Here is a 6,659-nt window from a genome sequence, read left to right as displayed (position 1 = left end):
AGAGGAAAGAAAACCCTCTTTACCCACAACAATTCCCATCACACACACACACACACACACATATATATATATATATATAGACGGGGACAAATACCCAAACAAGTTGTGATGTATTTGTTTATATTAAGTTGTCGTAACAAACAATGTCATCGTTGCATTTATATATAAATGCAAAGATGACATTGTTGTTGTTTGGTTGGTATTTGTCATGGGAACTTGACATTACCAAAACAACAAAACATAAACTTGTCATACACATTATTGTCATGAAGCCATTATAAATATGCCACAAGTTCTATAATAGTGTCATTCATATTTTTGACCTCTATGTGGTACAAGCCAAATTTGTCATTAAAATGTCATTAATTTGAATGATGCCCTTAAAAACGATTTAACAGAGTAATGTTGGTTCCACTGAAAATGTGATCAGAACAATATTCATAACTCAATTATAATGCTCTGATGACAACTGAGTTTAGGAGAGTATGATGACAAACAAAAAGACTGTTTGTGATGTATTTGTTTTTATCAGCTTTGCATTTAACATGACATAACTGAGCAAATGACAGTTAACTGCTGTCATAAACATGAATAAAATCTCATTCACATTTATGACGTGTCATGTCATAATTATAAAGGCTTCATGACAGTCTCATGAACATCCAAGTAAAGTGTTACCAAAACAGTAGTAAGTGAACAAGCCCTTGCATTGGACTCCACCACAGGACTAATCATAAAACTGCTCTGTTGTGATCTTGATTCACTCATTTTCCAGCCTTTTTCTCATTTAATGTAGTGTTGTTTTTCGACATAACTTTTTTACCAAAGTTTTTCAGTCATGATTTGAACATCTGAGACTAAGTTTAGAAATCCTAAAAAAATCCTATAATCCTAGGCTAAAATCTGTGGTCTTTGATTGCTGGTTTGTCCTAGTCATCAATAGCCAATTAATTGCTGTTTTGATAAAATTTTGTGACTGAGACCTAAAGTCCCGTTCACACTGTGCTATTTTAATAACTTTAAGTGATCGTAGCTTGCCTCTCCTTGAACAGCCATCTTAACATGGTGGAGGGGTTTGAGTCCCTGATTGAACCTAGGAGCTATGCTATGCGGATCTTCCAAGGCAAAACGTTCCTAGAGACAGGTCTAAGTGGCTAAGGTCACCAGGTGACTAAGTACAATAAAAAAATAAAATAAAAACTTATAAGTACAACATAATCATAGACTGTGACGTCACTCAGTATGGCAAAACCAGGGCCTCATTCTGTAGCCAGGCCTGAGGTTGGGGTTCGCATACAAGTGGCTGGTGGCTTAGTTATTCCTCATGGTCCTTGGCTTGGCTGAGCCTAAAGGAACAATGTGGGACCATCCTCATGTAGACCCACCACCTGCTGAAAAAAATTGCTGTAAGGGGGCAGTGCAATGTGGATTGGGCAGATTAACCAGGACCACAAACACAATCACACAGAAGAGACACCGAATGTTAGTTCACCAGGAGGAAAGGAGCCTAAGTTTGTTGGATGACGGTTGCCTCTCTGCTCCTACATGCTGGGGAAAGATAGTTTGTGTAGTTTGTGCTTACAAGCTGAACAGCTGTGCAAAATACCCAACCTTCTTGGAGTCCCTGGAAGGGGTACTAGAAGTTGCTCTAACCGAGGACTCATTATACAAGGGTCGTCAACACCCATGTGGGCAAAGTATTCTGTTATTGAATTTCTGTGCTAGTCACAGTTTGTCCATGTCCAAGCATAAGAGTATAAGAGTTTCCATTAGTGCACATAGCACCAGCACACCTTGGCTGGAGCTCAATGATTAATTTTGTGTTCATTTCATCAGATCTCCGACCGTTTGTCTTGGACACTTGAGTAAAGAGAGGGGCAGAACTGTCAACTGATCACCACCTGGTGGTCAATTGTATCTGCTGGTAGAGGAGAAGGCCGGACAAGCCTGGCAGGCCCAAACGTATTGTGAGTGTCTGCTGGAAACGTCTGGCTGAATGAGATGTCAGAGGGATTTTAAGTTTTCAACCAATGAAAGCCAGAGTGGTCCCAGTTTGCCACAGCCATATCACACTGCAGCACAAGATTGGTTGTTCATGTTGGTTGTTCACTGAAGTTAAGCAGGGCTGAGTCTAGTTGGTATTTATAATAATAATAATAATTCCTTACATTTATATAGCGCTTTTCTGGGCACTCAAAGCGCTTTACATAGTGGGGGGGATCTCCTCATCCACCACCAGTGTGCAGCATCCACCATATTTGAATGGAAGACCACATGGAAACACTAGGTTGCTGTTGGAAGTGGTGTTAACGGGGCCAGCAAGGGGTGCTCAACCTACGGTCTGTGTGGGTCCTAACACCCCAGTTATAGGGACTCTATACTGTTAGTGAGCATCGTCTTTCAGATGAGACGTTAAACCAAGGACTGGACTCTCTGTAGTCGTTAAAAATACCATGGCAACTCTTGTAAAGAGTAGAGGTGTAATCCCAGTGTCCTGGCCAAATTCCCTCCCTCGATCCTAACCTATCATCGCCTGTGACTTGGGAGCTCTTTAAACAATAAAGTTATTTGTCTCTTTAAATGTATTCATATTATTTTTATATTCATTCATTCATTTTCTTCTTCATTATCTTGCTGTTACAAATTTGTCCGGTAGCTCAACATGTATATCGACAGATTTATGACGCATAGCTGAGTTGATTGAGACAACACAGATCGAGTCCAGTGACAACAATTAAAACCAAAAGCCAAAAAGTAAAATAAACAAGTAAATAACAGGGTAAGGATGTGGTAAAATCTGAAAACGTGGTAAAAATCAGGCTGCTGTAAGGGCTTTTCTTTTACTGGATTGCTTTTGAAAACACTATTGGTTGGGTTTAGAGAAGGGGATCGGTCTGTTGGATGGTCGATCAGTCAGTCAGTCGACAGCGGTCTCTGGTGGACTTACGCGAGAAGAGCAGGCATGAATGGCACTCTTGAGAGAAATTTGAGATCTGAAAATGTGTACACAACGGCCTCTAGTGGATTCACGAAAACATAAACTGCAAAAAAAACATAGCTCCTAGGATGTATTTTGCTCTCTCCAGAAATGTATATAAGACATGCACATCAGTCTGAGCCTGAGTTGTGAAAAAATGTCAGTATACCTATGATTTTGAAGCTTGTTAAACATCCCTTGATTGTTTCTAATAAATGAGATTTAATCAAAGGGATCTAATAGTCTTTTGAATTTCAGATGTTAATATTCAGGTGAAGCGACGCAGTGGTGCAGTAGGTAGTGCTGTCGCCCCACAGCAAGAAGGTCGCTGGTTTAAGCCTTGGCTGGGTCAGTTGGCCTTTCTAAGTGGAGTTTGCATGTTCTAACTGCGTTCGCTTGGGTTTCCTCCAGGTACTCCAGTTTCCCCACAAGTCCAAAGACGTGGTACAGATGAATTGGGTAAGCTAAATTGTCCGTAGTGTATGAGTTTGAATGAGTGTGGCATCCGCTGCATATGCTGGATAAGTTGTCGGTTCATTCCGCTGTGGCGAACCCAGATTAATAAGGGGACTAAGCCAAAATGAATGAATATTCAGGTGTAATAGATAACATTTTCACAGACATTCAGTAAAATCTCAAATGTCACATATGCCACAATTGCATATGTGAATCAGTCCACCATCAAAATGCAAACATAAATTCAGACTTCCCATTTAATTCTTCCTAATAGACAGATTTTTTGTATACCAATTAGGTTCCTGGTGCTATATTTCTGATGCATGTGATAATTGTCTATTTTTATTTCTTATAGAATTTTCGGAGAAGACAAAGTTGACACTTAAAACATAAGTGAGAACTGTAGAACTATAAAGAAAATAATAAAGTGTTCCTTTGAGAATCCAACTGCTGGAAACTGATCTATTAACTATGCACAAAAAATGAAGAGGAAGGGTGGGGGCACAGAGGAACTGGTGTCGAGGGGGGGTTTAGCAAGATGTTAAATTGCAATGTGGTTGAAAGTGGATATGTATGCAAACATACCTTTGAGAGATCATCTTCACTCCTTCTCTTTTTCTTGATCCTGCTTTTTACTTTGAGCAGAACAGCTGTGTGTGTATGCCCTGGCACCTTTATACGACCCACTTTTCTCATGATGCAGAATTCAGACCAGAAGTTGAGTTGTTAAAATGAAGTTCTTCTCACTCATAAAACCATTTAGCTCTCAGTTGCAACTCAACCTGGATCACTTTCATGTCCTGTTTACACATTTTAAAACCCTCGTCCTGCTTATCTGAAGTTTTTCCAGATGTATGCAACTGTTAATTTTGTGGTTCTTTATATAACACACACTCACAAACATATATATGACTTCTTTATGAGAACATTTAGCGCTACTATGAAATGTTATGTCCAATGATTGATGTCTGTGTAATCAGGTTGACATTTAACCTTTTCAAGCTTTAAAGGTTGAATCTACTAAAAGCTATAATAGCGACCGCCCCTCTCAGGCAACATAGCCGATTAAATTGGTCGAAAACCAAATTGATAAAATACCACATGCATGTATATGCAATTAAAGCTGCTCGCAGACAAATTCTGTTCTGAAAACAGCAGCGCTTCCATGTTCACACAGACCGAGTGGCTAAACTGAGATGAAGTGCTGATTTAGCTCCAGTCAGATTTAAGCAGAGATGTTTAGAAGAGTCGAGTTCCCCCCCACTTTCGCTCCACAGTTACAGAAGATGACAACCTGATCCTCATCGGCCGCAGCTCTTGCCATGTATGGCTTGAAGGAGACTAAGACTATGCCAACCTAGGAATCAAATGCTATTCAAAAGGGGACAGGGTCATTACAGATGGCCACTGCTGAAGACTGAGAATAGAAACCAAAAAGGACATTGCAAAAGCTTATTATTGATGAATTAGTACATTTAAGCCATTTTGAAAAACTTTTAAATAAAAAAGTTACAAAAAGAAGTACAATTTTATAAAAGAGTTACAATTTTTAACTTTGATATAGTGATATATAAAAATGATATAGTAAATATGACCTTGGTCATTTGACCCAGTGTGTTACTCCGATTGCAAAAGACCTTGGCTTATGGGTTAAACTCTGGCCTAAATAGATTAATGATGAAGTCAAATCATGTTTTTAAATGTTTGTCATTTGGCTAAAGTGAAATAATTTTTATCAACAAGAAATTTTGAAATAGCTATTCACTCTAGTTCCTTTCTTGTTTGGACCATCTTGTACGGTGGCCGAGAGAGCTTAACTAAATGCCCGCAAATTAAAAAAGAACTAAGAAAAGAAAAACATCAGTTTAATAGCAGATGTGCTGCAAATCCTCACAACACAAACCTATTTTTAAAAAACATGCTGCATTTTCACACAACGTAAACAATTAATAAAACGTGCTGCATTTTCTCATAACACAACGGAAATGTTTTAAGAAGACCCTAAAACTTGACGAACAAAGCTATTTAGGTTATGGTTATTTAGGCTAATAAATACTATTCATTCATTCATTCATTTTCTTGTCGGCTTAGTCCCTTTATTAATCCGGGGTCGCCACAGCGGAATGAACCGCCAACTTATCCAGCAAGTTTATACGCAGCTGATGCCCTTCCAGCCGCAACCCATCTCTGGGAAACATCCACACACACATTCACACACACACTCATACACTACGGACAATTTAGCCTACCCAATTCACCTGTACCGCATGTTTTTGGATTGTGGGGGAAACCGGAGCACCCGGAGGAAACCCTCGCGAAGGCAGGGAGAACATGCATACTTCACACATAAACGGCAACTGAGCCGAGGTTCGAACCAGCGTAATAAATACTAAAGACGCACAAATCTGGATGTTAAAATAAATAAATAAAAACTCATATTTCAAAGATCACCAACAACTTCATTGTTTAATAGTCATGGTACAGCAGTGCCTGTCACATTTTTGGGTCCCCTTGAAACATTTCTGTTGTGTTCCGTTCTTTTTGTGTTGAGAGAAAATGAAGCATGTTTTTGTGAATTGTTTGCACTGTGGGAAAATGCAGCACTTTTTTTTTTCAAATGTGTTTGCATTGTGAGGATTTGCAGCACGTGTGCTGTCAAATGGATGAAGATCTCTTCTTAATTAGCTGGCGTTTTCTAATCTTGTTTTTCTTAACATGAGATTACAAGATTTTTTGTGGCATTTGCAAGACATAAATACTGGTAGAGGGCAGCATGGTGGCTCAGTGGGTAGCACTGTCGCCTCACAGCAAGAAGGTCACTGGTTCGAGTCATGGCCAGTTTCTGTGTGGAGTTTGCATTGTCTCCCTGTGTTCCCATGAGTTTCCTTTGGGTGCTCCGGTTTCCACCACAATCCAGAGATGCTATAGGTGAACTGAATAGGCTAAATTGGCCGTAGTGTTTTAGTATGAGTGTGTATGGGTGTTTCTCAGTACTGGGTTGTGGCTGGAAGGGCATCCGCTGAGTAAAACAGATGCTGGAATAGTTGGCGCTGTTGGCCGGTGTGGCGATCTCTAAAATAATAACTTAGCCGAAGAAAAATAAATGAACGAATGAAATATTGGTAGAAAACTGGAAATGTGTAATGATAACAACAGAATCTGTCCAATGGAAAACCCAAAGAAATAATCAAGATACAATGTTGCAAAGATAAACTCTACTTTGTGT

At 39.4% G+C, this 6,659-nt stretch overlaps 1 protein-coding gene and 1 long non-coding RNA gene across 6 annotated transcripts in view; one reads left to right on the top strand and one right to left on the bottom strand.

Annotated features, from left to right (window-relative positions):
• tbc1d10b (TBC1 domain family, member 10b) overlaps positions 1–6,659 on the bottom strand; it is a 442,453-nt gene that overhangs the window by 272,686 nt on the left and 163,108 nt on the right. The window lies entirely within an intron of this gene.
• Positions 1–6,659, top strand: part of LOC141381224 (uncharacterized) — a 35,760-nt gene that overhangs the window by 4,191 nt on the left and 24,910 nt on the right. For 3 of the 4 annotated variants that reach the window (XR_015480981.1, XR_015480979.1, XR_015480978.1), the window contains exon 2: positions 1,837–1,967. The exons of the other annotated variant lie outside the window; for it this stretch is intronic. This is a non-coding gene — a long non-coding RNA (uncharacterized LOC141381224). The remainder of the gene's footprint in view (positions 1–1,836; positions 1,968–6,659) is intronic. 4 annotated transcript variants of the gene reach the window in all.

This window comes from Danio rerio, chromosome 3, assembly GCF_052040795.2.
Source record: "Danio rerio strain M-AB ecotype USA chromosome 3, GRCz13ab, whole genome shotgun sequence".
In the NCBI taxonomy this organism is placed as follows: Eukaryota; Metazoa; Chordata; class Actinopteri; order Cypriniformes; family Danionidae; genus Danio; species Danio rerio.
Note: the sequence above shows the minus strand (reverse complement) of the source record. Positions and strands in the feature narration are given on the sequence as shown.